The sequence below is a fragment of the Cryptomeria japonica genome, chromosome 8, assembly GCF_030272615.1.
Source record: "Cryptomeria japonica chromosome 8, Sugi_1.0, whole genome shotgun sequence".
Lineage (NCBI taxonomy): Eukaryota > Viridiplantae > Streptophyta > Pinopsida > Cupressales > Cupressaceae > Cryptomeria > Cryptomeria japonica.
The window spans coordinates 608,940,718-608,963,978 of NC_081412.1; positions in this window are offsets into that span (position 1 = coordinate 608,940,718).

The window sequence follows — 23,261 nt, forward strand, 5'->3', positions numbered from 1 at the left end:
GGTCAATGTTGTGTTTCATGCTGAGGTTGTTGGCAAATAGTGTGTGTGTATCTAAGTGCAGAGATACGTGATTCTTGCTAGACCAGATGAGATAAGAGGATTTATACCTGCATAATGTGTGTGTAGAAGGAAGGAACTAAAGTGGATCTGCATTGGCATTAAGTGCTATTATCAGATCATTGTAATACCTGTTGATCTTTAATCACTTCAACAGTTAGAAAATCCCTTAACCGGGTAGCTTTAACTAGCTTGTTGCAAATCCTTTGACAAGGTGACTCAAATTCATTGAGTTCTTAAAATCCTCTAACAAGGTAACCTCTAACAGGGTTTAACCCTTAACCGAGTATTTAGCCATCTCTTAACCGGGTGATCCCTAGCAGGATCGGTTCCTAACAGAACCTGTTGTAACAGTCTTTAATCGGACTAGGCTCCTAACAGAGTGGACTTCTAAAGAGTTCAAAAACAGCTTGTGAGTATTCATCCCCACCATGGTTTTTCCCAGTTGGGTTTCCACGTGAAAAATCTGTGTGTCATAGGTGGTGTTTTTCATGTGATGGTTTAAGTGATTTGTGTCTGAAGGTAAATCATGTTGGACTAGTTGTTATTATATTTTTGATGATAGATTACCTATTCATGCATAAGGGTGAAATGGATGTGTAGTATTAAGTGGAGTGGAAAGCTAAGTGATCAACTGGTTAATGCTTGTCACAATCATTCTTAGCTTTACCGGCTGTACTCTATTTCAGACCGGTGTTACTGTTTGCCAATCATTTGCAATGTTTGTTGTCTAACCAGTTTTTGGAAAGTGTTTTTGACTGGACTGATTCACCCCCCCCCTCTCAGTACTAGTTTGGTACTTACCGTTCATCATTAAGTTATCAATTGGTATCGGAGCCTCCTCCAGGTCCTCTGTGTTGTAAGCTTAACCGCTTGAGGGAAATATCCTATTGTAATGATGAAGAGGGAAGGTCCAAAGTTCAATAGAGATAACTTTAAAATATGGAAGGACAGAATGAAGATTTACATAAGAAGCATGGGTGCTCAACACTGGAGCTATGTTGAGAATGCTTTTGTTATTCCTACCGGTACTCTCACCGATGATCAAAAGAGAGAGATACAGGAGAATGGGCAAGTCATGGAAGCCCTAATCAGCAGCTTATTTGACATTGAGTTTATTGATGTCCAGGATAAAGATAATCCCAAAGAAGTTTGGGATACTCTTGAGAATATCTATGGTGGTGATGAGCATGTAAAACAAGCTAATGAAGAAAGCCTTAGAGGGAAGTTTGAAGACATGCAGATGGTTGAAGGTGAGACCATTCAACAATATGGAATAAGAATCAAGACTATTGTTGGAGACATAAAGAGTGTGGGAGGAAAAATGGAAGATTCTACTGTTATTAGTAAAGTCCCGAGGTCCTTATTACCGGTCTATGCAATAAGGGTTGCTGCTATTCAGGAGTTGAGATCAATAGACAAGACTAAGGTATCCCTAGACTACATCATTGCAAAGTTGACAACCTATAAGCTAAATAGTTTTGATGGCAGTATTCAAAAGACTTAATAAGCTTTTAGAGCTTCTGCTACACCATCCAGAAAAGGAAAAGAAGCAAGCACCAGTGGTGAACCAAGATAGAGTAGAGAAATGGATGATGATGAGATTCTTATGGAATTTGAAGCTCTTCTTTCTAGGAGATTTCCTAAGGGAACCAGTAAATACAGAGGTAAGCTCCCTTTGAAATGCTTTTCTTGCAACGGGATAAGACATATTGCTATAAACTATCCTAATGGTGACAACAAGGACAAACCAGAAAGGTTCAAGAAATTCAAAGGAGGAAACCAGAGAAATTGTTTTGTAGCAGTTGATGAAGGTGTCACAGATGAGGAATCGGAAGATGAAGAAAATGAAGATATTGTGTTTGTTGCAGTAAAGGAAGATGTGTCAGACAAGAAGGCTCTTGTCTCCCGCTTTGATAATTCCAATGAGTGGATTATTGACAGTGGTTGTTCTCACCATATGACTGGTGACCGGAGCAAGTTACTATCTTTGGAAGAATATGATGGTGGTGTGGTTCACTTTGGTAATGATGCACCATGTATGGTCAGAGGAAGAGGGTCCATCTCTCTGAATGGAAAGAGTAGTGCTGACAATGTGTATTGGGTGGAAGGTCTCAAACACAATCTATTGAGTGTTGCCCAGCTGAATGACAGTGGACATTGAAATTCAAAAATGGAGTATGCAGAATCAAAGGAAAGAACGGTGAATTGGTGGCCATCGGTATGCAGACCAAAGGTAACTTGTTTCAGCTAAATGTAAATATAAGTACATGTCTTATGGCTAAGATTGAGGATAGCTGGATATGGCATAGGAGACTCTACCATGTAAACTTTGATAACATAATAAAGGCCAGTAAGATCAAGGTAGTTAGAGGATTGCCAATGCTGAGCAAACTAGAAAATCCTTTGTGCAGAGAATGTCAACTGGAGAAAATGTCTTCCTCAACCTTCAAAGGTAAATCTTTCATTGCTGACAACTTACTTGATCTTGCGCATACTGATTTGTGTGGTCCTATGAAAACTAGGAGTGTGTAGGGAGATAGGTATTTTATGATTCTTATAGATGATTTCTCACGAATGATGTGGGTCACATTCTTGAAGGATAAGTTTGAAGCCTTTGGAAAGTTTAAAGCTTTCAAAGCATTGGTAGAAAAGGAAAGTGGTAGAAGAATCAAATGCCTTAGAACTGATCAAGGAGGGTAATTCACTTCTGGTGAATTCACCAAATATTGTGAAGAGAATGGCATCAAGAGGCAAATGCCTGCTCCTCAAACTCCACAGCAGAATGGCTTAGCAGAAAGAAACAACCAAACTATGGTTGAAGCGGATAGAACCATGTTGATCCAAGGAAAAGTTGCTCACACCTTTTGGAGAGAAGTGATGAGCACTGCAGTCTACACAATGAACCGGGTACTCATCAAAAAGGGAAAGGATAAGACTCCTTATGAGTACTGGATCGGTAAGACACCAGTGGCAAGCTAATTTAGAATGTTTGGTAGCAAATGTTATATCAAGAGGAGTGAACATTAGAGCAACTTTGATGCAAAATGTGATGAAGGAATATTCCTAGGATATTCCACCAAGAGTAAAGCTCTCAAATGTTTCAACAATAGGACTCAGAGAATTGTTGAAAGCATCAATGTTAGAGTTGATGAAAACTCTGGGAAACCTGAGAAATTGGGAGTGAGCAAGTAGGAGATGAACTGGTAGTAACCTTCTGGGAACCGGTTGCAAATCAGCCCAGTACTAGTAATTGTGCTCCTACACCGGTGGGTGCTGATGCTGATGAAAATGAGGATAAAGAAGAAAAGCAAAAGGAATCTTTTAAGACCATACCCAGATATGTCAAACTCAATCATGATCCAAAGCAGATCATAGGAGACAAAGATGCAAGAATTCTTACAAGAAAAAAGGTCAGAGAAAGCTCATGCATGATCTTTGAATTTGAGCCTAAATCATTCAAAGAGGCACATAAAGATGAAGACTAGATCAAGGCAATGGAGGAGGAACTTGACTAGATAGAGAAGAATGGTACATGGTCTTTGGTACCCAGACCGGAGCATAAAAATGTCATTGGAACCAAATGGGTTTTCAGAAACAAGCTAAATGAGGATGGCACAATGGTAAGGAAAAAAGACAGACTAGTGTGTAAAGGATACGCCCAAGAAGAAGGAGAAGACTATGGAGAAACCTTTGCTCCAGTAGCAAGATTGGAAGGAGTGCGTATGCTTCTTGCATATGCAGCTTTTAAAGGATTCAAGGTATATCAAATAGATGTAAAATCTGCATTCCTAAATGGAATACTTGAAGAGGAGGTGTACATAGAACAACCAAATGGGTTTTCCCTATCAAAAGACAGTGACATGGTGTGTAGGCTACATAAAGCCTTGTATGGACTAAAGCAGGCACCTAGAGCATGGTATGAACGCTTGCACTCCCATCTTGTGAAGATTGGATTTGAAAGAACAAGTGAAGATAGCAATATCTATTTGAAATCAGAAGGAAATCAAATTCTGATCTGTGAAGTATTTGTTGATGACATCATCTTTGGAGGAGATGACAAGATGAGTCATAATTTTGCAGATGAGATGAAAAAGGAGTTTGAGAAGTCACTCGTAGGGGAAATTAAGTTCTTCATTGGACTGCAGATTCAACAAATAAAAGAAGGAATCTTTATTACTCAATCCAAGTATGTGAAAGAGGTGTTGAAGACCTTTGGCATGGAAGACAGTAAACCGGTTGGTACACCAATGGTGACCGGTTGTAAATTATCAAAAGAGGATGACTCGGTATTGGTAAATGAGAAGGATTACTGATCAATGATTGGTAAGTTGCATTATGTAGTGCATAGCAGTCCAGACATTGCACATGCAGTGGGTATTACCGCTCGATTTCAACAAAGCCCAAGAGAATCCCACTTGGTAGCAGTCAAGCGGATTCTTAGATATTTGAAGGGAAAAATTGAATATGGGTTATGGTATCCATACAATAATGATTTCAACCTGAAAGTGTTCACAAATGCTGATTGGGCTGGTAATGTAGATGACCGGTGGTGCATTCTTCCTTGGTGGTAGACTGGTCTCATGGATGAGTAAAAAGTAGAGTTGTATCTCTCAGTCTACAACAGAAGCAGAGTATGTTGCAGCTTTTATGAACTACACCCAGACTATTTGGATGAAGCATGTATTGAATGGCTTCAAAGTTCCTGTATCTGAACTGGTAAGCATATTTTGTGACAATACAAGTGCAATTAACATTTCCAAGAATCTGGTTTTGCATGCTAGAACCAAGCACTTTGAGCTCAAGTATCATTTCTTGAGGGAGAAGGTTCAAAACAAGGAGGTTGTATTGGAACATGTTTCCAGTAAGGAGCAGTTAGCAGACATATTCACCAACCCTCTACCAAAGGCTATATTTACCTATTTGAGAGGTGAATTAGGGGTGCTACCCCTTCAAGAGGTGAACTGAAAGTATGTTCTCCACATCAGTCAGGTATTGCAGTGTCCAATATTTTTCAGGATTGATGTGTTGAAGGATGCTACTCCTCAGGGGGAGCAGCATAGTGGAATAGGAAAACTTGTGCCTCCACTTTGGCATTGTTGTCAAAGGGGGAGAAGATGTGAAACGAAGAAGATATCTGCAGCAAAAGATGTGATGCTAAGTAATATCTTTGTATATTGCCATCAATGCCAAAGGGGGAGATTGTTGGCATTTGTGCAGAGTATGTTGACATGATGATATTATGTTGTCATTGATGTCAATATGTTAGAAAGTGAACCAGAAATATGCTGAAAAGTGAACCGATAAAATATGGTGAACCGGTATATGTGCAAAGAAGTGAACCGGTATATTGGAGCTAAGCAGCTGGCAAAGAGAACCGGTATGGTGGTGTAAAATGGTATATGTGCAATAGGTGAAATGGTATGTTTGTTCAAGTGAACCGGTATGATGAAATGTGAACCGGTACATGAATGTGGTAGGACTACCAGTTGGTAGTCTTAGCTTCAGGGTTTCTGGTTGAAGTGTTCCAAGCCTATGTGATTCAACCGATGACATCATGGGATGAGTTAGCATTATAATGAAGATCAGATCATGTTGCCACGTCAGCCTTATGTGCGTGAAGGATCTTGCATGAAGGAGATTGATCCTATCTATCTTGGGAATGTGAGAAGTCCCTGTAAACGGTGGAGAGCGTGTGATGGGTTACTACCTCCATGAAGCGGTGAAGAATGAACGATGGAGAATGTCTTGAGATCTGTTCAAGACCATTGTATTCAAATGCAAAGTGTTCAATGGTCAAGATTGAACCGTTCAATTGCTTAACCTAAATGTTTAGGGTTTAGGGTTTATGCTACCGACCTATCTGTTTCCTATAAGGTCGACGTTGTGTTTCATGCTGAGGTTGTTGGTAAATAGTGTGTGTATCTAAGTGCAGAGATATGTGATTCTTGCTAGACCAGATGAGATAAGAGGATTGATACCTGCATAATGTGTGTGCAGAAGGAAGGAACTAAAGCGGATCTGCATTGGCATTAAGTGCTATTATCAGATCATTGTAATACCTGTTGATCTTTAATCACTTCAATAGTTAGAAAATCCCTTAACCGGGTAGCTTTAACCAGCTTGTTGTAAATCCTTTAACCAAGTGACTCAAATTCATTGAGTTCTTGAAATCCTCTAACAAGGTTACCTCTAACAGGGTTTAACCGTTAACCAGGTATTTAGCCATCCCTTAACCGGGTGATCCCTAGTAGGATCGGTTCCTAACAGAACCTGTTGTAACAGTATTTAACCGAACTAGGCTCCTAACAGAGCGGACTTCGAAAGAGTTCAAAAATAGCTTGTGGGTATTCATCCCCACCGTGGTTTTTCCCATTTGGGTTTCCACATGAAAAAATTGTGTGTCATATGTGGTGTTTTTCATGTGATGGTTTAAGTGATTTGTGTCTGAAGGTAAATCATGTTGGACTAGTTGTTATTATATTTCTGATGATAGATTACATGTTCATGCATAAGGGTGAAATGGATGTGTAGTATTAAGTGGAGTGGAAAGCTAAGTGATCAACCAGTGTTACTGTTTGCCAGTCATTTGCAGTGTTTGTCATCTAACTGGGTTTTGGAAAGTGTTTTTGATTGTACTGATTCACCTCCCCCTCTTAGTACCGGTTTGGTACTTACCGTTCATCATTGAGTTATCACTTATTTCTGGTAAAGTGAGCATGTTTGTCTGTATTAACTTTTTGAGTGCTGACTCAATAGGTTCTCCTAGAGGTGTGTAATTTCTTCTTGGAGTATTTACCCTGGGGTACCTTGTGTTCATGTTTTGTGTAGTGTTTACATTTTTTGAGGTCCTGTTACTCCCTATATGTGGATTAGATGACTGACTTGTTCCCAAAGATAAAACTAGTTGAGTTTTGTTTATCATTCTAGCATCTACAATACCATCATTGGTCACATTTTTGTTTTTTGACCAAAACTTGGACTTGTCATTATTGTTGTTGTTTCCATACTTAATAAGACCTTGTTCCACTAGTCCCTTCTCACATTTTAGAGCTTTTTCTATGATTTATTTGAATGTGGTTAAACATTGCAATTGTATCAGATATTTAATCTTGGGAATCAAGTTTTCTGTGAACATATCTACTTGCTCTGTTTCTGGGATAATTGTCTTGTACCTCCTATAGAGAGCCCTCCATCATTGTATGAAGGATGCAAATGTTTCATTCTCATACTGTTTAGCGACACACAAGTCCATCAAATTAACCGAGGTTTCAATATTATGCGAGAAGTTTGCAATAAATTGTTCAGCTAATTCTCCCCATGATGTGATGGTTGGTGGTAAATGTGAAAACCACTCTAAAGCTGGACCCCCATACTTTTAGGAAATAGTCTCATTAAGTAAGTATCTTTTATTGCAACCTCTATACATGCCGTAAAAAAAACTCTCTGATATGGTCACTAGGATCACCCTTCCCTCGATATCTGTCAAATTTAGGTGTTTCAAAATGTTGTGGGAAAGGTGGCATGTATAATGTGTGATCAAATGTATAAGGACATAAGTCCTACATTGTGTAGCTCTTTTTATCGTTAGTGGTCTACATGGTCGTCATTTGTTGTTGCAAATTTTGTAATTGTTGTGTCAGAATATTTGTTTGGGTCAAAGGTACACCTTGTGTTTGTGTATGTCCCACAAAAGGATTTGTGGTTTCATAACTAGGAGCTTGTTGGAAGGTACCATTATTATAATTTTGTGTGTTATGTGTTCCACTAGGTACCGTGAAATAGGTGATATGCAAACCCGTGTTTGGTTGAGTTGCACTTGTTGTATTGGTAAGACCTAGATTTGCATTCTGGTGACTATATGTTGATCCTATAGAATAGGAAACCGAAGGTTGGGTTGCACTTGTTGCTTGTGTTTGAATAGGTGCTGAGACACTTGATATTATCAGTATGCTTTGTGTTGGTATACTAACATTGATCACCAAAGATGATGCACTTGTTTGAAAGTTGGCATTTGTGTTGACATTTGTTTGGATAGGTACATTTTGAAGAAAATTGGAGGTCGTTGCTTGCATTTTTATGTTATGGGCAGTGTTTGACTGTTATCTTGACCTACAATTTTTCCCAATGGTAAAATCTTTGTGACGTCAAAATTTTCAGGTAGTTTCGCCCCATTTTGTAATAACAATGATAGATATTTATTCCTATCACTATGTATAAGTGCATCTAGGATCATAAAGACATGTGGATCTTGTTGAGCTAACTCACTTTCTTCTTTTGTTAAATATTGTTGTAATTCATTTAGGGTAGACATTGTCTGAGAACCTGATTGTTGACCAGTTGATATGTCCATGTTCCAAGTTGGGTTTACAGACTGGGCGTTGTATGGGTCCATTATACCTTTTGCCTTTTGTGACCTTGTGACAGGCATTTAAGACTACTATATGAGTGTGGTGGTATGCGAGATGACGACTAATGCTAGACTGTAGATGTAAGTATGAGGTATGCAAAACTAGACTAGACTTTTTATTGAGTATTTTGACGCGAGACTTGTTGAGTATTTTTGGATTTCTCTAATGCAAGTTTTTCCATTTCTTGTCTTAGACATTCTGTCTCAATCTCTCTATCAATTTTACATGCAATTTTATACTCAATATTAATCTCGTACTTGAATTCTATATACTGAGGTGTGTTTCTCCTTGAGTCCCAAGCTAAGTTAGCTAGACCATCAATGATTTCTCATTGATTGTCGTTTGGCACTAGATTAGGTTGCTCAAAGGGGAGAAAACCATCACCTGGGAGACCCATTATGACACATGCTATGACTCTGCAACTGGAAATGGACTAAGATAGACGTATATGAGATCTAGATGAAGATGTATATGAGGATGATAATGCGGACTCAAAATTAGGACTATGTAACGACTATGGGTGATAATGAAGACGTGAACGAGGACTATATGCAAAGACTTAGGATGATAATGAGGACATAAGTGCGAACTATGCAAATACTTAGGACGGTAATGAGGACATAAGAGTGAACTATGCAAAGACTTAGGATGATAATGAGGACGTAAGTGGGGACTATGCAAGGACTGCCTAGGGTCACAAGTATGTAAAAACTTTGAGTTTTTTTTGTTTATTTTAAAAAATGGACTCTGTTTTCTGTAACTTCGTGTGTATGACAAGTTTTGTAGTTTTACAAATCTGAGAACAATTGCTTCAAGGTAGGTATAGCAGACTGACTCAATTTTCAAACAATCTCAGAAAATTTAGTGATACGTAGGATAGGGCCTGAAATAGCCCAAAGGACTGACTCAATATTGGTCTAACACAACGATACATAAAAAAGCACAGAATATAATCTTAGGCTGGAAAGTGGACACCATTCAAATCATGCCCTTATAATAAAATACCGAAATAAAATGAATAGATAGAGAGTCTGGCAGCATTGGCTCCACTCCACGATACACAATTCTTGGGCATGCCAGTCTCTCTTACCCCAAAGATCCGAAGATTTTATAGCTGAGGGATTCCCGTATCATAGTGTAAGGTACATGAAGGGTATCTATGGGGTACAATCCGCACTCCCGGAATCACTGATTGTAGGATTTTTGGCAACTAAATTGGTTCGTAGTATAAGGTTTCAAGGGGTCCCGATCCAACGATGGATTCTCATAGCAAGCCACTTAAGACTTTAGTTTAGCTTATCAGTGCAGGGAAGGCCCCCACATACGTCGAATTCACTCAACACTCTAGCCACCTGACCAATATATTTATATAGCGGCTCGAAAAACCCACTAGAGAGTACGCTGGGAGAGATGATATCCCCAACGCATCCCAATTCGAAGTACCTCTGTGGGGTGATGACATCCCCAGTCAAAGATACCCCTCACTACGTAGAATAAAATAAAATTGGATGTCATTGTCACCTCCTTCCTTTCTCCCAAGACCCTGAAGGCGAGTGGAAAGTTAGTTAATGCAACAGTAGATCCACCCCAAACACGATAAAAATTATTTACCTTGAGAAAAAAGAAATATGATTTAATCTAATGCAGCCCGATTCACATTCATTTTATAGCTCAAATTGAGGTGTTGAATACGCATGTGCATGTCCATTTTAAACACCAAATCAAAATATGAAGGCATGCATGTCAATTTTAACCATTTGTTGATTTTAAGCCCCAAAAGACAAAGTGTGAGATACATGCATGTCAATTTTATCCCATGTTAATTTTAAGCACCAAACAATGAAGTGTGAGATTATGCATGCACGTCCATTTTAACTATTGTTGATTTTAAGCACCAAAAGATGAAGTGTTAGATGATGCATGCAACTGATCTAATATGAATTCGATCCTTTCTGTAAATTCACCATAGGCTATAAACAGGAGATTAGTAGTAAAATCAAACCAACAGAAAATAGAAAATCAAAATTTGACAGAGGCGAATGCGTGACAATACCTGTGCGATTGTGTGATACTGACAGATCGAATGCATGAACCTGACAGAGTGTATGCGTGATCCTAACAGCCCGAATGCGTGACGATAACAGATCGATTGCGTAATAATAACAGGGTGATTGCGTGACAGACAGGCAAAGAACAAAATAAAAATAAATCTAAACCCGATCAGAAACCTGCAAAACCAATTGTGATGCCCTAGCCAAATCTCTCATCATCCACTTGATAAACAAGAACTAAGATGTTATATCTATCAAAGGCTAGTTGATCTTCTGAATATTGTATCTGTTTTTCTATTTGGAGAACCCTTTGATAGTGTTTGGCCTATCTTCAATGTTCCTTTATCCTTCTTGCACCTGAAATCCAGAATTATACCTTTCGTGCCATAAACTGTTATAATAAAATCATGCAATAGAAGTAATACATTTCCAGATTAACCCAATTTTAGATAGAATTAAACAGATCAAAGAACAGAAAGGATATGAAAATAAAAACAATCAAACAAAAAATTTCCCTGCGAATGCGTGATCTGGAAAGGGCTATTGTGTGATCTAGAAAGAGCGATTGCATGACCCTGTCAACGTGAATGCGTGACCCCGAGGGGTCAAATGCGTAGCACTGTCTATGAGATTGCTTGAAGATGTAAGCACGATTGCGTGATGAAAATGCTGTTCTCGAAATCCATGCAAAATCTGTAAAAAAAAATGCAAAAAAACGTACGACCTGCAAAAATTACATAGAGAAGAGAGAAGGTAAATTAGTTGTGTTTCACGTCGGTTCACCAAAATGTCGCAGGTAAAATTCATCTTATAAACAAGTATTCAATTAGAAACAAAGGGAAGTCACGAATCCCTATCTAATCAAAGAATTCTAACAAACAAACAATGAAATAATGCAATACCAAACAAATAGGAATTAAAATCATTCAATAAACTCCCTATTCCAAGATCGCATATAGCTTTCATTGCTCTTCTCTTCTCTGTGGTATGATGGCTCTCAGATATTGCGTTGTTAACCTGCAAGTGACACAAAGATTCAAAGTTCATGATTGTTGAAAATGGATATTGGATGCTCAATTTATAGATTTTTGGAGAAGATTGATTGAAAGGTGGAATAGATTGATCAAGAGGTGGAACTCAGGTGAACTCACATGCTGATTAATAGTTGAACTGCTAACTTGGAGGTGAAACATAATAGATTGAATAGATTAATTAAGTCAACTAATTGAGAAAAAGCTAAATGAAAGAAGAAAAAGAATGACTGGAGGAAATAAAGAGGATGACAAAGAGAACTAGAAGATGAAAATAGAGACTGAAGAGATAAATGATTTAATTAATTAATTAATTTAGCATGTGCTTGCATTTAGACTTAGATTTTCAATTTAATCTTCACATGATATTTATTCAAATAATTGAATTTATTTAATTGAATTCAGTATTTGAATATATTTAGAACTTGACTTTGATTTTCAATTTGATTTTTGAAATCATGCACATGTATTTGAATTTGGAATAAATTAGAAGAAATGAGAAATTAAATGAAATTAGAATTTGGGCATTTGGAAATAGAAGAATTAATTAATTAATTAATTTAAAGAAACTATTTAATTATGCTAGAAATGGACTTTAATTAAATAATAAAGATTATTTAAATTAAAAGATAAAATCACAATTAATTAAATAATAAATATTTAATTAATATTTAGAAAAGGGTTAGTGATCAGATGATTAGAGATAGAAATTGAAAATAGAATTATTTAAATAATAAAAATTATTTAAATTAGGGAATTAATCATAATTAATTAAATAATAAATATTTAATTAATATTTAGAAAATGGTTAAATGATTAAATGATGATAGAATAGGAAATGGAATAATTAGTAAGATGATGAGGAAATATGAAATTAGAAGAAATAATTAATTAAATTAATTGAATAATTAAAGAATTATTTAATCAATTAGAGGAATAATTAGTACATGATCAATGAGACATTTTTAGGTGTCTACAATATGTACATAATTATGATGTTCTTGGTGATGTTGATTGGAACCCTCTCCTTTACATTGGAGATATCCAATTGACGACTCTTATGTCCTGGATGCAGAGTGAGATATCAAGGGGAGAACAGTTTCAGGTTCATCACAAGGAAGAGCTTGAGCTTTCATTACCCTTAAGGTCTGAATAAAGGGAACCCAAGCGACTTTACTTTGATTGGCAGAAGATTGTATATGAGCCGGATTATCCAAAGGAAATCCTACCCTTAAGGGAAGAAGTGTATAGAGAATATGAACAAATGGCTCCAAGGGAAGGACAAGAGGCAATAGGACATGTAGTCCAGTGCTGGAACAACCTAACAGATGAGTTGAAACAATCTGAGCCACATTCTGCACAAAATTACCATGTAGCATTAAACAAAGCACCCAAGTAAATAATGGCTCTATTTTGATATATTTTTAATATAATACTCCTGCCTAGGTCTTATGATTAGATGACATTTGGATTATAATACTCTTTTAAGTTGATACCTTTAAGTGTCTCTGAAACTGGTTTAACTTATACTTAAGGATGTCATGTAATGATCTATCTATGCAAATATCTGAAAATAATTATAAATATGGTTTGCATTATATCATGTTAGCATTAGTATATACACATGTTTGTTGTGTATTAATATCATGATGCAGGGTCAGTAAAGGTGGAGTAAAGACAAATGACGGTTCAAAAGATTATCAAATATATAACTGAAATGCTGACCCAGTCAGAGAAACATTGTAATGATCAAAACCACTTGACCAGTTCTTCAATAGATTAATTTATGAACATTTATAACTGTTCTTAGCAGAACTTAGATCTAGGAGGCTAGTCATGCTATATTTTCTCAGCTGTAGGACATATGTAGTTTTGTTGTCTTGTGTTAACTTCTTCTCTTGATAATGAATCATGTTCACCTATTCCGTAGGAATGTGGTCGATCAGTTAGAAGTTTGTTATAAGTTTTCATATAAATAAAGGGATCTCTCTCCTCTCAAAGATAGTAGAGAACAACCATAGTATCTTGTAATACGCAGTCTTTTGGTATTGTTTATGTATTTTCCAGTTAAGATGAAATAAAGAGATCAATGTGATTTTGAATGATTAGATAATTGTAATATGAAGTTCTTGAGATACTCACTCAAGGGGGCCCATTTGGTGAGTAATCCTTTGTGTGTTTCAATTAATTCATACTTTTGTAGTAATTGTTTTTACAGTTGTCTATTCTTGCAACCATAGGAAACAGTTCCTGTGTCTGTTCCTGCAGCCACAATAACAGAGTAGTTCCTGTTGCCCGCCAGAACTTTATCATTTAACAGTACTTGTTTAAAGTAATTTCCAGTTGTAAGAGTAAAGTATTAGTTCATTTGAGATTATGTGTGTTTACTTTAAGAATAATTTCCTTTCCTGCAGTAATATAGGATGGTTGCAATATGAACTTGGTGCACATATAGTGCTGGCCCGTTTCAATTTTACATCCCTAGTTGATAACTAAATGAGTCTTTGCCATAGGAAAAGTTAGCTATTTAAGAATATTCAATCTCTAAATTGTGATTTATTACCTAGTTACCATACAAGTTGTGAGGACCAACAATCCCCTTGCTTCAACCCAATATCCCTTGATTTCTACCTCCAGAAGATCTCCTCTCTGGCCAAAATTTTTGCATATTTATGATTTAACTATTTTTCCCTATTAAAATCACATTCCATCACCCCCTCATCTTTAAATTTAGCATCATGTTCACCCAAGGCCTCCTCTAAATGAATCTTCTCAGTAAAAATGTTTTTAAAAGATTCCCTATTTCATCTTTTGATGCATTCTTTGAGAAACTGCAACTTTTTGAATAAAATGAAAGCTCTATTACCCTTTCTAACAGGAGCCACCATCCACTAATTTGCAACCAAGTCTTTGAAACCATCTACTCTGAGCCACACTTTCTCAAATTTAAATGGACACCTCACTGAGGTAGCTTCTTCCTGGATCAAAAGACCAATAAAATAATGATCCAAACAAGTAATTGGCAGAATTTCTGCTTCACAAATCCACTGAGCTTTTGTCCAGTCCCCAACCAAATTTTTTTTGTCAAGTTTCTCATCTATGTTTAGAAGTCCATGTCATGTATCTAAAACTCCCCTTTCTTAAACTTGACCTCTAACAATTCATTCTCAAACACAAAATCATTAAAGTCCTGTTGTGCCTGACCAAACCATCCAATACCCCTTTGTATCCATTAAATGTAAAATATAATTAAAATCACCACCCAAAAGATAGGTTTCCTCCCCATCAACACTCAAAACTGCAAAAATATTCTACCATAATTCTTTCTTTCCACTAGTACTATTTGGTCCATACACATTAGGAATGAAGGAAGTTGCATTTAAAGGTTTTAAGAATGATTTGAAGCACTGCCAATATTGTCTTATCTTATCAGTTGTACCTATAGAGCATATGCATTCCATAATACACCAAGGCCCCCAGAGGCCCCAATCACTTCTACAAAAAAACATCTCCATCTACTAAACCTCCTATTAAAGAACTCAATATTGTTATCCTTCAAAAAAAATTCTTTTAACAATACCAAATTTGGCCTAGATTGATCAAGACATCTCTTGATCAATTAAACTTTGTCAGGGGCATTGTAGCCCCTGAAATTCCACGATAAGACCCTCATTGCTCTTGAGAAAAGACATAAGCTTTCCCTAATCTAAGTTTGTTTTTCCCTTTGGCACTCCCTGCAATCTCCATTTACATTTTTGTGGTCTTGGGTTCCTTTCTTTTTTTCTCTCCCACTTTTGTCTTTACAAATTTCACATAAGAGTGACACAGGCTTCTTTTTTCCACTATTCCTAAATCTACATTCATTACAAGAATGTCATCCTCCAAAATATCCTCTGAAAAGGTAGACTCGTAATCTAAATCATCAAAGTTGTCCCTACTATCTTTAGCTTCTTCAAAGAAGTTTTCCAGGTTCCTAATAGGAGAAATTTGATTGTCCTTGAATTGCACTTCTTTAGTCGCAAAAACATTTGCATCCATAGTATCTCATTGCTCTAGACCCATACTCTCAATAACCCTATCTCCTTTAGAGAGAAAATTTTCCAAAGGACGCTTCCCCTCTGGAATTTGGGTACTCAAGTGCAATCTCCTCTCCTCCATAGGCATTTTTGCACAAAGAATTAGCAATAAGCTTCTCCTCATCAAGAGGTTTCTTCGGCCGCTCCCTCATGGTATTCTCCACAACAATCTCCCTTGGGGTATTCATTAAAATGGTCAATTTGGTTCTAAAAAATTCATCTGAATGCTCAAGGTTCCTTCTCTTTTCTGAATTAAATCTGACCATCATCTCATCTGGCACCTGACAATAGTTTACTAAAATTTGTCCCTGATGAAGCCTGTTAGTGCTACCACCAAAGCCAAGAGGAGTGTGGTCACCACCCATCTTGTCAGGAACCATGCTTTTTTGGAGTCATGTGTGGCTCGTGTAAAACATCCTTTTCAAAAATGGAATCAATAGTATTTAAAAGAACTCTATTCTCAATCCCATTTCCGCTTCATCTTATTTTGGTTCATCAAGCTCGTTCACCATTTGTTGTATGTTATCTGCAATCCTATTCCATTCTAGTTCTTTCCATTTCTCATGCATAACACAATCCTTTATTAAGTGCTTTGTGCTTTTACATTTCTTACAATTCTCCACAACTTCTTCAATCTCAATTTTTTGCTTCCATAATCCTTTTGGTGAGATAATTTATATCTTAGTGGGAATAGGTAGTAAGGGCCTCCAATGAGCACAAATACTAGAATAAATGCTAAAATATTTTTTTCATAGTAGCATCATCAACACAAATAAACCTTTTAATCTTATTACCGATCAATCTTAGAGTTTTTGGGTGTTTGTATTCGCTCGAGAGAATGTACAACCTAAACTAAATTGGGATTTCCTCAATCAAGGCCTTTAGAGGATCAAAGTTTGGGGTTCGGTCCTTGATGAAAACCCCATACCCCACATCATGAAAGGCCCATTATTAAAGATTGATTATTTTTTAGAGGATTTATGATAGATAACCAAATAGAAACCATTTGGAAGGGTATTGATGGTAAAATACTTACTCCAATGCTCATTACACAACTTACAAACTTGTAGGTATGCCCATTGTTTCCCTGACCATTTCATGAAAAATTCTTTCTCCCTCATAGATATCACAACTTCTTTCCATTCATTATTTTTAATGTGCAAGGACTGATAGTCCTGAAAATGACTATGCAAATTTTTTTCATGCTTTAGTTGAAATATTGGTCATCCTGGATTAATTTTGTTCTTTGTCATGTGTTTCAGGCTTAGGGTTCCATGTATTTTGATTAGGTCTTATTGATTAATCCCCTTAATCATGTTATAATTATTCATTACCTTTTTCACTTAAGGCTAAGGGTTATTTCATCGTCGAGAGGGGGGCATGTTTCTTGTCCTAGGCTTTTTAATTTTTTATGTCGGCCTCTTAATTTTTCCTTAAGTCTTGTGCACTTTATTTTTCCTCCGTGGTCGCCCCTCCCCCATTTTCTATTTCCTAAGGTTATGTATTTTCATTATCCTAGGCGGGTCCCCTTTAATACTTTTAGCCAGCGCCTAATTAATTTTCCTAAGTCTAAACCCTAATATTTCGGCCAGTGTCTTATGATAACAATCGAGCTACTAAAAGTTCCTACTATTTGCACGTGTTTTAATGGACGAAGATCTTTCAAATTTGGTCAAAAAGATGCTCGGTCGCTAGGTGGCTAAGACTGGAGGACACCATGGCCAGGAGATAAAGCTCAAATAGATCCAACGGCTCTCACAACCTCATGGTCGAAGATGCATAGAGGTTAAGGATCACGAGATGATGCCACATGTCCAAGGCGGGCTGAGATAAGCCAAATGGTGGGGGCCACTGACCGAGATGAAGCAGAGGGTGAGTTAGAGATGTTGCGTCATAGCTTTGATGGGTCCACTAGCCACATAAGACAGTCAATATCATATTGACCAATGTTGTTCATGTGATCTGCCAATGTGGAATTAATCAATGACGAAGATTCAAACTTAATTCAAATGCAAATTCGAGTCATTTCTTCACTCGCGTGAGCAGTAATGGTGAACGAAATGATGGCATTTCATTCCAAGTAATAAATAAAAATATTTTCAAAGCCATTTTTGACTCACAAAGCATTTTAGAGGTGATTGAAAGGTGATTCTTGAGCTCAAGAAGATTGGAACGAATTGTCACAGTGCAAAATTGGGTTTCATCTGGTGCATACAAAGTCGTAAGTTACTAGATCCTTCTTTTGTGTTTTCAGAGTTGTTGAAAGTGCAGATTGTGTGAAATTATAGTGGAAAGATTGCAAATTTTTCTAGGGTTTAAAAATTTGGCATAAAGGGGGTGAGAATTCACACTTTTCTGTGTTGAAATTAATAGTCTCGTGTTAAGCCCTAGTTTCCTTCTTCCTTCTATGGGTAATTGTTAAGAAGGCCTAGTCAAGTAGGATGGCTCCTCTGCAAAATCACTCAGGATAGACAAAGTATCTGAAGAGGAACCTTTTTAATGATTTTCTTGATCAATTAAAGCCCTCAACAAATGATAAATATCAAGGGCAGAGACTTGTACAAGGCAAAACCTTAGGAGAAGGGTTAATTGATAAGTCATACAACATCACAGACGCTAGGGTACCAATGACTAGGGTGGAAATGTTCAGGTTGTGGTATGGGCAGAGACTTGTACAAGGCAAAACCTTAGGAGAAGGGTTAATTGATAAGTCATACAACATCACGGACGCTAGGGTACCAATGACGGGTGGAAATGTTCAGGTTGTGGTATGGGCAGAGAAATTTGTAATCCCTATTTTCAAGTGCTTGACAATACGACTTGGGCAGGTTAGTGGTGCCAAATGTATTCATGGTCAAAGTTTTTGTAGACAGATATGACCCTGTTTTGAGAGTTATAAAGGGAAATAAGGGAGAGATATTGTTGACAATCAGGAGGGAGGAATTCCAAGAGATTTTTGATTTGTATGAACCTTCAGCTACCTTGGTTAAGATAGATTTGAATGAACTGAAGGTAGAATATTACAGGATGAAGGGTTTCATTAGAGCTAGCCTCCTTCCAGCTCATTTGGCAAAAGCAGGAGATACAACTTACCATATTGGCCCTAGTTCAGAAAATATTTTACAATGGTTTTTGATTTTGCCCCATACCTTGAAGAGAAGATTCGTGAGGGGTTGTAAGATATTAAGAATAGTGTATTTAGCACTCATTTTTATTGGTATTTATTGTTAATGCACATGTTCTTATATAGAAATGTAGATTACTTTGAGGACACCATGAATCTCAAAAGAACAGTTGACAATATTGAGGTGTCGGTGCAACTTTGGAGTATAGGCATGTCTTGGGACAAGCAGGAGGCCAGTTTTATAAGGTTTGACAATAGTTTTGCATCTATATTGAGGCATAGATTAACAGTGAATCCACCAAGTATTCCCACGCAGCTACATGATTTTATAAGACCAAAGGAAAGGTTGTTACTTTTGAAAATTGAGCACAATTGGGGGGACATTATCCCTTATCCTGTTGGTATAGTTATCAGAGTTTATGGTTTCCTTGGTCACCCACATGTATTACCTTTTAATGTTCCTTTAAGATTGGGTTTTGATGAAGTAATATGGCAAATAGGTTGTATACATGATAAGGAGTTGAAGGGGAGAGGCAAAGGGACTATTTTCCCTGATTATACTGTCATTCCATATTTTGTGATTATAAAAGGGAGGTATGTGCATTTTGATAAGCTTTTTGCACCATATCATTTAGGAGTCAGCACAACCAGACATAGTGACCCAGAGTGGTTTTACAATATTTCCAGGGAAAGAATAAAAAGAGGCCCATTGCCCCATGAGCATAATTTCCCTGAGGATATAATAAGAAATGAATTTGATTTCATGACTCGGGATTGGAGGAAGGAGAAGTGGATAGCTTTTAGGAAGCTATGGGATATAGTGCAGAAAATGGATCCCAACTATGATCCAGTAAAAATTTTCACTCAATTTTGTGCCAAAGTTGATTTTGTCATGAACAATTTTGATGAACTAATTATTGCATTAAAGGAAAAGAGAACCAGACTTGAGGAAGTCCACAGCTGGCAAGTTGAGAGAAGAAATGTACAACAACCTAAACCCATAACACTGGAAGAGGTTGCCTTGATTCATCAGATGAGAATGAAACAACCAGGTTCACCTCATCCTCCACCTCAAAGAACAGATGGGCTAGAAGAAGGCAAACCTAGTTATGTGCCCCCTCCAAAGGGTGGGGAGGGGGCATTGTAATCAAAAGGGTAAGAGAAGAATCAAGTAGTAAAGAGGAGAGTAGCAGTGATAGTGGAAGGTTGGTGAGAAGAAAAGGAAATAAAAAAATGAAGACAAAGCCACCCCCAAAAGTACATGTAAAACCTTTTAAAGGGGTCAAGATCATTGATCTTGAAGAATTAGACAAGAGTCCTTCACCACCACATGTGCCTCTTTCACCTCCAAGGTAGGTTCAAGAACAAAGAGTGGACCAACACATGGAAGAACAACACGAGGAGGATACTATTGTAGTGACAAATGCAGAGATGCAGATTGGCATTCCTCCCATGCCACCCACTTTAGAACTGGACCTCACTCCTTTGGATATTTAGGGTAGAGCCTTCAGAGATGCAAGGAATGAGGCATGTGATAGACTTCTTGAGGATGAAGCCTTTGTAAGAAGCCTGACCTTCTTGGAATTTGTATGGAAAATGAAGATAGAGGAATACAAGAGGAGAAGTGTTGAGAGAAAGGCCCAAAGGCCAGATAGGTTTGATCAAGAAAATCAAGAAGAGGTCAAAAATAAAATGATGGAAGAATTCAAAGGAATTACCGCAGATGAAGGCAGGATTATCATAAATCGGGTCGAAGTCTTAATTTTTCCATAATAGGATATAGTGGATGTTGTGGCTTTTGATGCAATTAGGAAATCAAAAGATCAATAATTTAGTTCAGAGGAAGAAGCAAGGTTGACACTAAAAGGATCAAAATTTGTAGATGATTATGAAACCTTGGCAATATGGGCATTGGAATAGGGGCCTAGAAGGGCTAATATCAATGATATAAATCCAAACTTGAGGGGAAGCCTCATTATAAAAGAGCCTATGATGCATCAAATGTTGAGGCCTCAAAGTTAGCTGTTGATGTGGCCAAATTGGCCCATGAAACTTCAAAGAGGGAGGATATGGAAAAAGAGGAACTAATGAAGAAGTTTGAAAAGATTTTCAATGATTATAATGCAGTTCAACAGAGGTGTGTGGATCAACAAACTAAAGTTTAGCTTCTTGAGCAGGGACAGATAGGAGCATCCTCTTTAGTTCCTACAATTGCATCAGTTCCATCAACGTCTAGGTCTCCACTTATCTCACCTGTAGATGCAATAGTTCAATTTGACAGTGAGACTGATATCCCAAGCACATCATTAGTGCCATATGTTGATGAAGAGCCTAAAGCCACTAGATCATTTGATCCAACAATAGCCCAACTTTTTGAGAAAGTCAATGAGTTGGAAAATAAGCTAAAGGAGTCAAAGGATCAATCTACCTTTAAGCAGAGAGGGATAGTTATCTCAATGCTAACTCATTTGAATGAGAAGGTGGATAGTAGATTAAATAACTTTCATTCTTTATATTCTTTGTTATTTAATGCTATTCAAAGTTTTGATAGAGATAAGGAAGTGGTAATCCCTTTGTTTACAAAATGGTTACAAAGGGGAAATGAACTTAGAATAATGTCAATGGCTTCCAAATACCATGTTGAGAGGCCACCTACACTTTAGCCAACCTATTTGTTGGTAAAGTCAATGCAGGAAGCTCAAATGCTGCCATAAAATATAGAAATAAAGATAAGGGAGTTGATGAGAAATTTCAGTGAGCTGAATCAAACACTTCTACCAGGTATTGAGGATGAAAGGGGGGCAATTAAGACTTTACAATTTTGGAAAGAAGAGGCAAAAATAGTAATCAACACTCAAGTAGAACTAATTTGTGAGGAGTTGGATACTGGCATACTGGAGGACAACATGGAAAAGATAATGTGTACAAGAACGCTCTTTGAATCTTTTGAAAGAGAGGCGAATTAGGTAGCAATTAAGTATACTCCATACAGAGCAAAAGTTGATGATGTTATGAATTTCAAATGGCCATCAAATGAAGAATATGGCAAATGGAGTAATACTTACTTAAAGGAGGAGTAAGGACTACAAATAGTTAGTTAGTTAACTGTTTGATGTGACAGTCTGGCAGATGGTTTTGTTTCCTTGCAGCAGTTACCTTTTGGATGTGAGCAACAAAAAGGTGGGCCCATTTTAGATTTTCATCAAAAAAAGGGGGATAAAGTGCGTAAAATGTCAAGATGAATCGGTTGCAGATATTTTGTGTTGGTTGTGACATTCCTTAAGGGGAATATTTTGTAACAAAATTATAGGTAACCGGTCATTTTTTAATGACAGGTGTCTCCTCTAGCCCGTAGCTTGTTTGCTCCCTTATTTTCTATAAAAAGGAATTCAAGGCCAAGAGACAGGGTTTTGAATTTGATATCTGTACTTAGTTTTTTCTAAAATCCAGAGTCATAGGTTCCTGTAGCAGGTTTTAGGTGAAAAAGAGAAAAATATAAAGATTTTATAAAGCAAATAGATAAGAGTCTTGTGTCAAGTTTTTTGCAGGTTCTTGAAGGAGTTATATGTAAATTGTTTTATGATAGAAATAGTAAATTTATTTAATAGAAATACAATTCTGATCTACTTCTCTCCATTGAACAATTCTATCATATATTGAATGAAATAAAATCAAGAATTTCTTTCATTCAGTGCATTATTGTGAGGTATGTAGTTTTTGTTTATGCTTTGATCTAAGGGATCAATTAAATGCTGAAACAAAATTGCAAAGTGATAGGGCTTGTTCAGGGATTTGATAAGTAGTCTGGGTTGGGATTGTAGATAAGAAATATTGTAAGGCAATATTATCTTAGATCTGAATGCTATTAAATAGAATTTTGTTATAATTCATTTTATGTCTTTTGAATTCAAGCACCCAATGGAATAAGATACTGATCTCAGCATGTTTTAAGTCTTTACAATTAATTTTATGCTTCGTTCATCTATATTTGTTACAAATTGTTGATTATCAGACTACATTTCATTTTATGTATGTTATTTCATGTTTTATCCATCTCATGCTCCAATATGTTGAGGATCATTGAATAATTAACCATTCTCGAGCATTCTTCCTCTTTGTTGAGCCTGTATATGAGATTATCTACTTAGTTTTGGTGTAATTTGTGAGTATGGTGTGGAGATTATAGATTCACCAAGGGATCACCCTCCTGGGTCTTGCAGAGCCCAAAGTGTTGAAGGATTTGCAGAATCCTTGTCATAGTTGGTCCAAGTTCTAAAAGATATTGATAGTTGGAGTTGGCTTCTCCATAGATAATCTCAAGAATCAACTTGGTTTCTTCCCTTTGCAATGTAAACCCTTTGGGGAACCAACAAGGACAAAGAACAAGAGTGAATGTTATCCATACTTACCTTACGAGCCTTGCCTTGACCTTGATCTTTGATTTTCCAAAACTTCTACTCAATCTTTTTGAAAAATTTTGGTTGAACAGTACCCACACCCTTGTCGCCTGA